This window comes from Marmota flaviventris, chromosome 3, assembly GCF_047511675.1.
Source record: "Marmota flaviventris isolate mMarFla1 chromosome 3, mMarFla1.hap1, whole genome shotgun sequence".
Classification (NCBI taxonomy): domain Eukaryota; kingdom Metazoa; phylum Chordata; class Mammalia; order Rodentia; family Sciuridae; genus Marmota; species Marmota flaviventris.
The window spans coordinates 172543574-172556380 of NC_092500.1; the positions used below are offsets into that span (position 1 = coordinate 172543574).

At 52.9% G+C, this 12807-nt stretch overlaps 1 protein-coding gene across 2 annotated transcripts in view; it reads left to right on the forward strand.

The window, feature by feature from the left end:
- The first annotated feature begins 558 nt into the window (after positions 1-558).
- Blk (BLK proto-oncogene, Src family tyrosine kinase) overlaps positions 559-12807 on the forward strand; it is a 54703-nt gene continuing 42454 nt past the window's right edge. For both annotated transcript variants that reach the window (XM_071610628.1, XM_071610630.1), the window contains exon 1: positions 559-1134. The gene's annotated coding sequence lies outside the window, so the exon portion shown is untranslated. The remainder of the gene's footprint in view (positions 1135-12807) is intronic.

Here is a 12807-nt window from a genome sequence, read left to right on the forward strand (position 1 = left end):
TGCGCGGTATTCTGGACACTGTTCTGAGCCCTTTGTAATAGGGACTTTTTATACATCAATCCATTTATTCTCACAAAACCAACGAAGCACATTGTTTTCACAGTGCCTTAAGACTCAAGAGCTTAATGCCGCTGCTGACACCTACCAAAAGGTCTTCCCCAGAAGAACTCACAGTGAATTGTTCTCTTAGTCCTAAATTGTGAGGAAAGGAAGTCCACGAGGACGCTGAGGTTCTGGACTGTGGTGTAGACATGGCCCTGACTGACCCACATGCCCTCAAGGGTCTTAGACTTGGGGTTGGGACGCTGTCCCCATCGCCCTGCTGTCTCTGCCCCTCTGAGTTGTCATAGCCAAGGGAAGTGGTGCAGCTGAAGAAGCTCTGAGATCAGAATCACCTACAGGCTACCGCGCTGTAAAATGCAGAATTCACTTTCGCCGAGCACCAGTTCCATGCCCACCGTGGGTACTCATTCTACCATGCAGGGCTCAGAGCGTCCTGTGACTTGGCTATTATTAGCATCATTTAAAAGGCAAAACGGAACCCATGCAGCCGAAAGAACAGCTGCCCTGGCTCATACAGGTGGCACATGCAGAGACCAAGCTCTTGTGTAAGGCAGGGCAAACCACCTTGTAGAGTTTGCTAGCGATTCGCCCACCCTGCCAGACCCGGTGAGGGAAGCATCAGCCATGCCCTTAAACCAAAACCCCCTGAGAAAACACTGGGGCGGCAGAGGGGCCTTTTGACCAACGTGGCTCCAGGCTGGGGAAAGGCCGGGGCTCGCGGACCTTCCTAGCAGGCTTTCCTGGGACAGAGGGGCCTCAAGACCCTTTTCTGTGAGCCCGCAGAAGCTTTTGCAGTGCCCAGCTGCAGGGCTGGGGTCTGCAGGGTCAGGGCTCCTGCTGAGCTCGCTCTGTGAAGGCAGCTGAAGGATCACAGAGTGGGGGGCGACGCCCCCGTCTGCTGCCAGCAGGAAGCCACGAGCTATGCACAGGACGGAGATGTGGGGACTCCACCTGAGGACGGGCTTTTCCTTCACAACTGCTTGGTGGGCTGCTGGTCACAGGCAGAAGGCCACTCCACAGTAGGGGTCCTGGCTCCGAAGAGCTATGGTGAGAAGCCACTGAATCCACGAGGTAGGTCTCTGCCAGTTTTTGGCCATCTTGTTTCTCTACCCTGTGCCAGCCATGCTCTGGGACCCTAAAGTTGGGTGGGCAGGAGGACGCTGCTTTGGTGTAGAAAGAGGGTCTGCCCTGTGGCTAGGAAGTGGTGGCCCCGCTCTTCACCTGCTCCTCTTTGGGAGGAATTCCTGTTGTTGTATATAAAAGCTCTTCCACCCAGAGTAGAGTCTGTGTCTCGGGCTCCAAGCTGGAAAAGGCCCCCAGTGTGTCACAGGGCGTGGCTGGAGACGAAGGTGGGATGGGACCCCAGGCCAGCGGCAGGGCTGAGCCCAGGTGAGCGAGGTTGGCAGGAATGTGGGAACCTCTGGCTCAGGGTCAACGGCTGCTGTCGTTTTGTTTGTTTTTGAATGGGGTTGTTCCATTTTTTCTGTATTCTGAATAGATTTAATGACGGTTCTTTTGGCTAAGACATCTATTTTGCCAGGACAGGCCAACTGTGGAAAGGAAAGGGCAGTTGCTAGCAGATTTTGAGGGACCTTTTTCGATCCTAGGGTGTTGACGACTTTTCTGTCCACTTTGTCACGGGTCCCTGATTTCACCCTCCTTGTTCCACCCTGCTGAGGAATCAAGGACTGTGACCATGGGGGTGCGTAGTGACAGAGCATTCCCCAGGTGCCGTGGCCACTCTCATTGGTGGAGCTTCACTCCTCCGACCTTCAGTGTGGAGGGGAAGAACATGGCTGTGCAGAGGAGAACCCTCCAGACACCTGCTGGGCCAAGCGACCAAGTCACAGCCCCGGGGCTGAGTCACTTTTTCTACCTTGCCATTCTTCCCCCAAGACTGTAACCCAGTTTTAATCATGAGAAAACCTCAGATAAATCCAAACTGAGGGACAGTGTGCAGCATATCTGACCTTCAAAAGTGTCAAGATCATAAAAAAGGGAAAAAGATGAAAATTATCACAGCTCAGAAGAGACTGAAGAGGTGTCACATCTAAATCCAGAACTTCATCCTGGGTTGAATCCCAAAGACAAAAGTGATCAGTGAAAGATACGTAAGATGTAAACCTAGCCTAGGCTTTCATTAATACCATTGTACCGACATCAGTGCCTGAGTTCTGGCAAATAAATGGACCATGGCTAGGTACGATGCAAACAGACGGGAGCCTGGGTGATTCTCTCTATCTTTGCAATTTTTCTACAAATCTAGAATTCCAAACTAGAATCTAAAGCTGAACTAGAACTGTGAATCTAGAATTATGAATAAAATAAAAAGTAAGAAAATATTCGCACTCATCCTGTTTTAGTGCAGAGTGGCCAAGTGCTCAACAGTCTAGACACCTGCCATCCATGGCCCCGAGGTCCCCCTCTTTTTGGGCTCCTGAACGTAGGAGCCCTTCTGCATTTTAGCTATTCTCTCTCCCAACCCCCACCTTACTCAGGGGAGAACTCCGTGTCCCCCCTTTGGGGTATTTCTTATTGTCCACTTAGTTTTCACTCAGCACACATTTTGAGCCCTTCCTGTTGGGGGACTTGGGGCTGGACACAGCCTGGTCTGCCCTCCCGGGCTCAAAAGCACAGGTCCAGGCTCCCAAACCTGACTCCTCTCAGGAAGGAGCCCTGAAAGCCCCCACATGAAACACGCCTCCTACCCAGATAGAATCGGCGTCCCCTAGCTCCACCACCCCCCAGGGCCTGGGGGCCTCTGACGTGGCCAGTCAAGGAGCTGCTTTCTGTGTGGGAAAATGCTTCTGCCAGCGTGAGACCGTAGCATGTAGCGTAGGACTGCAAGTCCCTCCCTGGGTGAGTGAGGTCCCACAGAGTTATGGGACCTGGGAGGCCCACACTGCTGCCCTGCCTCTGTGGGGACAGGCCACTTGTAAGGTCCAGGTGTGCAGAGGGAACGGCAGGCAGGGCAGCCTAGCCCACCCCTGCAGGCTCCCCAGGGCAGGTGTGCCCTGCTCAGAGTGATGCCCGGCCAGATTAGAGATGCTTCAGAATCCGTCCAGGAAGGAGAACCAGAAGGTGCAGGAAGACGTCGCTGAGATGGAAATCACAACATCGAGATGGAAATCACAAAACACTGAGATGAAAGTCAAAACTTGTGAGAGGTGATGACAGCCGGCCCCAACGGCCCTCTTGTCAAATCTGCTCCTCATCTTCAGGGACTCCTCAGACACCTGTGGCTTCTGGAAGGCAGCTGCCCTGCTTGACCTGCCCCTGCACGGCCTGCCCCTCCCTGCTTACTCTCTGCCTGCAGTCCCCCCACCTTCTCAATGAGGAAAGTCCCCTTTTCTTTTCTTTCTGGTTATTTTTTTTAGTTGTAAGTGGACACGATGTCTTTTTATGTGTTTATTTTAATGTGGTGCTGAGCATCGAACCAGTGCCTCACACATGCGAGGCAAGTGCTCTACCACTGAGCCCCAGCCCCAGCCTGCAAGTCCCCCTTTCTAATGCTCAGGACCAGCGTGGACACCTCCTCTTTGCTCACAGTGCCCAAGGCCATCCCTGGGTCCTCATGGCTGGCAGGTGTGCCAGCCTCTCTAGAACTGAGCTCCTTAGGGTGGGTCACAGGCCCCGCGTGCCCCTTTGGGTTCCAGTGTCTGGCCCACGGGGGAGTAAGCTGTAAAACTGTTCTGAGTGAAAGATACAAGGACAAACCCTGAGCGCTAGTGAAGGTTAAGCCATGGGAAGAGCTGTGCAGGAAGCGGCCCCTGCAGAAGGAGCAGAGGTGTTCAAGGCCTGGCACGTTCGGTTTCCTGCGAGGCGGGGTGGTGTGGAGCAGGGGGCGTGTGAGGCAGCCACCCCAGAATTAGGCACACATGTGACCTAAATAGAGCCACGTGATGGGAGTCCAGGCCTAAGCCACTGTGTGGCTCTTGGTCCCCCTTTGGTGAGGGTGTGACACAAGGAAGTTCTGGGGGCCCTTACCACCACCACTCGGCTGGCTCCTTGCAGACCTTGACATCTGGATGCTGGGCGGGGGCTGGGGGAGGCTGTGCTGTCAGGGTGGCTCAAGTTCAGGAGTGTTCATGTAACGCACACCGGTGTGTAGTGTCCACAGGGCTGTGGCTGCCCATGCTCAGTGGGCCAAGTCAGTTCTGACCTTCAAGACCCAGAACTCCTGTGCTTTAGTGGAGTCCAAGGGCCCTGGACCTGTCCACAAGCTCCCGGGGCTGCAGGGGGTGGGCACTCTTCCACCGAGTGCTACAGCTCACAGCAGTTTCCCAGGAGGACCCGCCAACCCAGCAACATTTAGAGTCACCAAGTCCACTATTTACTGAGGACATCATTGTCCTCTCTCAGTGTGGTGGGACTATGAGGAGTGGAAAGGGCAGGAGCAAAACAGCAAGAGGGAGCAGCCATGTCTGCGAGGGGGTCTCATAAGGTGGGGGTTAGATGCAGCCTTGTGGGTATGGTTACGGGGCCTGGAGTTCAAGGCCAGCCTGCCACTCCCTGGCTGTGTGTCCTGGGAAAGTCACTGAATCTCTTCATAAGGTGACTTGGCCTCCCTGGGTACTAGCAGCCTGACTTTCCTCAGGTAAGCTGACTGTAGCCTCTGAGTTTTTCTGTACTTGTTGATAATAACACATCACAAGCTTATCAGACTTGAACTCCAAAGCCATAATTCTCCGGCACATGCAAGTTGATGGAAAACACCATCCCACCCTTCTAGATCCCACTCAATCCTCATTGTCAGAATCACCAGAGGAGTCCTTGCAGTCAGAAAGGATATTTTACATGGCAGGTTCTTTAATTTTTTAATGTACATTGTTTATTTTGAAATCTCAAAAAAAGGGGAGGATGGTTTGATGATATTTCTCAAAAGAGGAAATGAATTTAACGTGATTGTGAAAATACAAAGATAGATATTTTGGGTCCTGCTCCTGTGTCAAGCCAGTCCATGAGCTGTGCATTTGGATCTCAATGCCTGGGCTGTTTGGAGAATCACCTTCCCTGGTCAGGCTTGGCCATCCTTTCTTGGTGTGCACAGTTGTCCTCTGCTCATGCTGGAGGATACATAAAAACAGAGGCGGGAAACTTGCAGTGGCATTTGTTGGTGCTCAGCATTCTCCCAGGACTCTCCCGGAAGGAGCCATGGGAGGAGGATTCTTTTGATGGCACATGTGGAAAATCCATGCCTCTCTGGAGCGATGGCGGTGACTTCTCAAGACAGCCATTTCCCACTCTCTGCTTTGGGCTCCAGGTCACGCAAGGCAAGATGTGCATCTCACCACGATTAACTGTCTGCAGCGTGGCATTCTCTGTGTGTCTCCACCAGCTTCTCCTCCCTACGCTTGTTTTCTGCTCTCATTTGCCCTTTGGTCTGATTTTGTTGTCTATTTTCCTCTGTTATATTGTGCTGGAGGTGTTTTTATAAGTGGCCTCATGTCTTTTTGGGAAATGCCAGGAAATGAATAAATAAATAAACATAAACAAGGCAGCATTTCTGAAAAAGCTGATGTGTAGTGTGGGTGCTCTGCGAGAATTCGCTCCCCACCCCTGATGGAAGCAGAAGAATCCTATGGTGAAATGTTCAGCTGGAAATCTATTGTAGTAAGACCGGCAGCTTAAGGTCCAACTGCCTACTTTTACAGACATCCCACCTTGTGTTGTTAAAAGTTATATAAAATTTTTTTTAAGTTTGCTTTTATTCCTGCCACTTCAGTGGCACAAACACATTTTAAGAATAAAATTTAAATAATTTAAAAAATATTGCACGTTGAGATAGATGCCAAAGTCATGACCCACTTTCGTGTTTTTAATTGGGTGTCTTTATGAGAAAAGCTGACCCTCCTTTCTCTACTCAGTGACATGGAATAGGAATGATTCCACCCTGTGGCATCTGTCCGATGGGCTCCCTGGAACTTGTCATTGGGTGGGGACATTGTTTGGTCAAGATAGTTTCCTTGTAGATTGAAGCAGGGTGTGCTGGGAAGGCTTAGCCACCCGCTTTCTGGGAAACAAGTGAACTAAACACACACACATTCATTATGAAACCTGAGAATATGAAAAAATACAAAAATTTACAAATAACAACAAGACACAGCATTCCTTGTTCTAGGTGCCATCTAGTCAACAGAGTCCCTTAGGATGCTCCACTGACCTTTGCCAGGTGGAAAGCCAGCTGTGGTTGCCGCTGACCAGCATTGGCTGATGTTTTCACTTACGTTACAGAGAAGCAACAGGTGTGTGAGAACCACCGTCCTGCTTACTGACATGGGCACCAAGCTGATTAATTGACTTTACATATCCAAGAGAGCTTCCTCCGTTTTTTGTGGTGTTCACAGTGTGCGGACATAGGACACACCAAGTCTAGAAAAGTCAAATTGACCCCAGCCTGGTGGCATTTGCGTACTGGGGTGTAAACGCTCCCTCCCTGGCCTACTTCAACGTGCCATGGTGGCTTGGCTGGCCAGGGAGCTGCTGTGAGGAGGTGCTTCTGCTGTGCAGGCACAGTTGATCTCAATAACGAGAGCAGAGAGAACGTTAAAACGTAGTTAAGACAATTAAGATGGCTGCTCCATCTTTTATGCCCCTGCCATGAGCGACCAGCTATGCCGACATTCCTGGGCAAAGGCTTTGTCCCCCGAGGAAGAAACATGGAGGGAGAGGAGGCAGGAGTCTTAGCAAAGGCTAGAGGATGCCCACCTGGCCTCACAGGTGGGGCTCCCTGTGGAAGGCAAAGCTGTGATAGCACCTGTCCCCTCCTGTCTCTCTGTTCTGGTCCTTCCTCCTCTAGACTGGACAATTGGCATTCCTTGGGGCCCATCTCTGTCCAGTCTCCTCTACTCCAACCCATGTGTGCCCATCCTCCCACCCAGTCCTCCAGAGACTGGATGGTGCAGGACTTTACTTCTCTCGGCATGCTGGGCCGTCCCGTCCTCGGAGACTCCCTGTGTACCCCAGAACTTTGCCGAACCCTCTCCTTGCCTACGCTGCCTGTCTCCCCGGGACCTCCTATGTGCACGTGAAGGCCCAGACCTGACGTCCCATGAGCCTTCTAGCCTCCGTCGCTCTTCCCCTGCCCAGCACAGCCAGGCATGACTGTCTGTTTCGGGAACTGGGCCCAGTGGGGGCAGGGAGAGTAAAGGGGGCTTCAGACTTTGTGCCAGGAGCCTGTGGTTCTCCACCCCAGTTCCTGTCACATATCCAGAGAGCCAAGTGCCTTCCTTCAAGTCACACAGACAGTGTCCAGCCTGGCCCTGGAGCTGTCCCTCCTCTTCTCTGCCACACTGCAGGGTGTCTTTCAGGAGGCCTGGGAAGGCCTTGGAGCCCTTCCATGCCTTGTTTGCAGGCCAAGGGGGGAGGACAACTCAAATGCTGAGTTATCTCATTCTTTCTTTATTATTTATTTATTTATTTTTGCCTTCCTGAGGTCACACAGCCTGTGGATACTCAGGGGCATGTATTTGGCCTATTTATTATTTCAAACTACAATTAATAACAGAATGTGCTGTTAGCAAGAACAATGACACTAAGCAAAATCTTTGAAATAGTTGGGGACGCTGGCTTCACAGGAGGTTGAAGTGTGGGCTGAATTTACTCCTAAGGTGCTTCTATTTCTGGAAGGATGTGGTTGGCTCAGGTAACCATGAACAGAGAGCAGATTTGGGTGTGGCCAGTAGGAATCTCAGCCCACAATTTGGTATACAAAAAACAGGACAATATTCAGTAACACCTTAATTACTCCTGAATAGTAGAAACTGACACCAGTTAGCTGCGAGTTCTCCCTGCTTTCTGCAAGGGTAGGCCCAAGTTCCAGGGGGATTATGAGTCTCAGGTCAAAAGTTTCTGGGGAGGCCCAGTTGGTGTTTGGCAATAATGGATGAATCCTGGGGGGCTGCCAGGATGTCTCTTTCCAGCCTCTGGCCCTGGACAACCCCATTCTCAAAACATCTGTGACACGATCGTGGGGCACAGGGCTCTCTGTGTCTCTCCTACCCATTGCAACTGAGACTTGGTGAAGCCACCTGAGCCAGCAGCATTTCCAGACTGACCCAGCAGCATTTCCCTCAAGTCAGCCCCTGTCATGTTCACTGTCCCATGCCCAGTATGTTTCTTTATATTAGATCATTTTCTGCTGCTATAACAAAATTCCCAAGATTGGGTTCTCATAAAGAAAAAAAAGGTTTGTTTAACTCCAGTTTTAGAGGCTCCAGAGCATGGTGCTGGTTTCTGCTCTGCACTTCCCAGGGCACACCCCCAGTGACCTCCTACTGGGCCCTTCCTCTTAAAGCTGCCACCACCTATCACCTCACCACATTGGGGACCTACCCTCCAACACATCAGTGCCTTTCAACCCACAGCATTCTACTTCCTGCTTCCTGGTGATGGCAGGTACAGAAAAGCCTCACCCACAGATGGGTCCAGATGTGGTACAGAGCACAGTGCAAAGTGGAGAGAAGACAGACCAGTCAGTCCGAGGCATCCCAGAGACACAGACCCCTGTGCTACCTGCCAACAGGCCGGGGGAGCCCCTCTGAGCCTGTGGCTTTGGTTTTCCCCAGTATAGAATATAAGTGTACACTGCGTTTACAAAGCCCGGAGCGTGGAAGGCACCTGGGAGGGAGGAGTGACAGGAATGGGTGTGGCGGGGGGACAAGGAGGAAGGACCCCTGCAAACCAGGGAGAGCCCCGGAAGGATTTTAAAGGAAGAAAGGCAGTGTCTGACCTTCCTCCCTGTGGCGGACCCTGCCCTGGGAATGATCCTAGATCTTCAGGGGACGCTGGCCGGGGCCACCATGAGTGTGTGCAGGTGCAGCTGGCACGGAAGGGTCCTGCCAAGTGCAAACCTGGGGAGGGCAGCGGTGGCCACCTGGCTGGAGGTGAGGACACCACCACGCCACAGGGTTAGCGGGAGCCTTTAGACAAGGAAAGCCGACACTCTGAAGGGTGTTACAGGGACAGGATCCTGGTGGCCCCGGTGGAGATCAAAGGCCTAGATCAGGGGGGCCCAAGTGCCTGAGTTTAGGAATCACTAACCAGAGCTTTCCAGGGGGACAGCTTGAGGGCTTGGGGGTACAAATGTCAGTGCCATCACAGAGCCGAGCATATGCCAAAGACCTGCCAGGCCTAGGGGTGCAGATGACGTTAGTAAGACCTTGGATGAAGGGGCATCCTGAGCCAGGGCACTGGGAGGGGTGGCCAAAGAGTGTTGGCCCCTGCCAGGCTAGTTTGTCCCTGAGACTGTGATTCCAAAGCTGGGTGCTAGCCTGGCCACCTTGGCTGGGAGACTTCCTCCCCGGCTTGTTTCCCTGTCTGCTTTTCAAGGGGTTGACGAAGGGCCACGAGAGCTCCTCCCTCTGGTGGGCCCTCTGGTGGGTCTGCCCAGCACTTTATGCATTTGGTCAGATGCAGAAGGGCTGCAGACTTGGGTGCCCAGGAACGTGCCAGATGCCTTGTGCACGGGCTTAATGTCCACAGCAGCCTGTGCTGTGGTCAGGAGCTTGTCCAGGGCGGGGGTTAGGAAGGACCAGGGCCAAGGTGCAGACTCAGGTCTGTAATCCTCGAAGTCTGCGCTCTTCCCTCTCTGTTGCCTGTCCTCATTGAGCTGCGCTGGGCACTGCAGCAAGACGGAGGACGTGGCTGTGGAGGTGGGGCTGAGCCAGACTGGGATGTTGCAGGCAGTCTGTCCATGTGTACACACACAGGGACTGAGGAGTCGAGAACCAGGAACTGCTCACAGAGGAGCATGTGCTGGTGACCCAAGCAATGTGGCCTGCGGCCATGGCACCTTCTGTTCTGCTAGGAAGTTCTGGCATGAGCTCGCCTGAAGGAACGGGCCCGGGGAGAAGCCCCTGCTGTACTGCGGGGTCAGTCCTACCTGGAGCTCACTCCCATCCATCCAGGAGCCGGGCCTGTAGCCCAGCTCCCATGTCTCCCTTGCTCCCATATGTCCGTCCTCCATCATTCTTCCCTCTGCCTCCTTGGCTCCCAGCACTGAGACTGTCACTCTTAGCCATTACTTATTGGGACATGCAGAAAGGCAGACACCATGCCAGGCCCTGAGGCCACCAAAATAAAAGTTACTGAAGAGTCAGCCCTAGGAGCCCATCAGTTATTTCAACCCAACTCAAATTGCCGTGGACATAGTCCTCAAGGTCCTGCTGTGTACCTAGGGCCACCAGAGGAGGGAGCCATTCCTGTGTCCAGAGGCCAGGGGGCATTTGAGGCTGGCTCCTCAGGCTCCACCAGCTGCAGATGGGGCTGGGATGAGGGGCAGGTCATTAGGAGCCCAGAGGGGAGGCCAGGGGTCTTAAGGCCAGAGCTACAGGCAGCAGACACTGTCTTACCTCGGAGGCTTCCCAGTAATGACTCAGGCACTGACCGGACCTAACTGGGTCACAGTGGCCTCCTACCTGAGGTTGGAGCTGCTCTCTGCCCTCAGGCTCTGCCACAGGAAGACTTGGCAGTTTCCTGGTGGTGACTTTGGGGGTGTAGCTGACCTCAGGCACTCATGAGGACACCATCAAGACCACAGTAGATGCCCAGCCCCAGCAGATGCCAGCCGGAAGCTAGACCAGGCCTGGGTTTGTCAGCAGGGGACCTAATGCCTCCCCCAGCGGGTTTGTCGCCCCAGATACATCGTGAACACATCATTTACGCCTGACTCTGTGCGTCAGTCTATGCCTGTGTGAATGCAGGAACCAGAGGCCCCCACAGGTTTAGACAGAGCCCCCTCACCCTGGTGGCCTAAGCCAGTCTCTGTGCAGGGGCTACACTGAGCGGGGCCTGAGAGGGCTCCTCCAGGGTGGGCACTGGAGTGCTGACTCTGCCTGCCGCTCTTTCCAGGGCCAGCCCTGGGCTTTGTGGTCATCTGGGTCTGGGGGCTTTGCGGGGCCTGCTGCAACCCGGCCTGCCTCCACAGCAGAGTCACAAGGGAGCCGCGGGAAGAGCGGAGCTGTGACACTGAGTTCCCCGGGTGGCCGCGGCCATTTGGAAGGGCAGGCTAATGTCGTGCAGATGTATCATTTGCCTCCCGACTTTAAAACTGTAGAAATGACATAATCCAAAGGAAACTTGGAGAACAGATAGACGCCACTGACAGGGCCGCCAGCCGAGCACCCTTACCCACGCAGTTCTCAGCTTGGTTTGGCCCATGCCGAGGTTTGTTTCTGGAAGCCTGAGGACGGCTCTTCGAATCTACTTTCTTTTTCCCCCATAACACACGCCCCTCCTGTGGCTCCAGGTCTCCACAATGACCGCTTTCCAGGCCGCGTCCTATGTCCTTGTGTTAACTAGTTCAACTGTGCTTGCCGTCACAGAGGGCTGCAGCCACCAACACAATGACACGCAGCTGCAAAACCGCCCGGAACGCGTGGTGCCACCACCGTTCAGAGCCGAGCGGGTGGGCTTCTAACTGCAGCGGGAGCCAGGGCCGTGCTGGCCAAGCGTCCCCCTCTCTCCTCTTGTTTCCTGGCCACCATATTGTGGGCCAGGGCTGCTGATGTGGTCTTTGGCCAGACAGCAGAGTTTCCTGCCTGTGAAAAGAAATGACTCAGACAGAAACAAACCCCAAGTTTTGGCCTCATTTGTTCTTAATCAGAGGTCCATGAAGTGTGGGGCTTGCCGGGAAATCAGTCCTGAAATTGGGTGCCAAATTTGGTGCATAAAGTTAAATTTAAAAATTGTTTATAGATACCAAGTGTTAACAATAGTAAAACAATATGAACTTCACCCTCCATTTTTTTTTAAAAGTGGCATGTAAATGTCTTTTCTGGGAATAGATCTGTGAGAGAGCTGTGATTCCCCCAAATATTTTTTTAAAACTGGATTCTTTCTCCCCCACCTCTCTCCTCTCTCCTTCCCCCTCCCCCTGGTTTCTGGGAAGGGTGGGGTTGAATGAAGGAGGCTGAAGGTCTCCACCTACATACTAAGGGGCCGCTGTACTACGGGAACACGTGAGCCCCACTGTGAGATGCAGAAGGGCTTGCGAGGGACTCTGGGTTGGCACATGGGAACCTTGGATTTGAACCCAGGTGTTTCTCCCTGTGAGTCTGCACGGGTGCCTTCTATACGGAAGTGCCTCATCACTGAAACGGCTCCTTCTACTTCACCTTGTTTAACCAAAGCTAATTGCTAATGTGTTAAAGCACGAGATTTGGCCAGGATTGTGGCAATGGTGGCTCTTGATGAAAGGAAATGTTTGGGCATTTTTAAAAGAGATCAATCCCACCAGCTCTGCATGTCTCACCAGAGAGTCAGACAGGCCCAGCAGTATCTGTGGCTGGTTAACTGTTCTTTCCTGCTCAAGCATGAACCATAGCAGGCAAGCTGCATTTATCAAACCAAAATGTTATTCATTAAGGCTCAAGAAGCCCCAAAACCTTGAAATTCAAGTGGCCAAATCCCAGGGTTCAACCACAGGGTGGGAGACGTCAGCCCTGGGTTCGTGGATGCTGCCAACCCTTCCTCTTGGAGCAGTGTCTTTCATTAACAACAGATTCTGGCGCAGTGGTGACCGTGACTTCCTAACTGTACTGGGTTTTCTCAGCCAGCCCTGCTCTCTTTGAGCTCCAGTGTGTGTAACACAGGCACAGAGCAAAGGCAGAGCTCAATTTCACCTCTCCTGGTTCCTCCAGCAAGGCCAAGTTCTCCACTCACAGTAAGTGGGCGTCATCACAATGGAAGGAGCTCCTGGATGTGGCAAGAAGTCACACAATGAAAAAGCAAATCATATTTTCA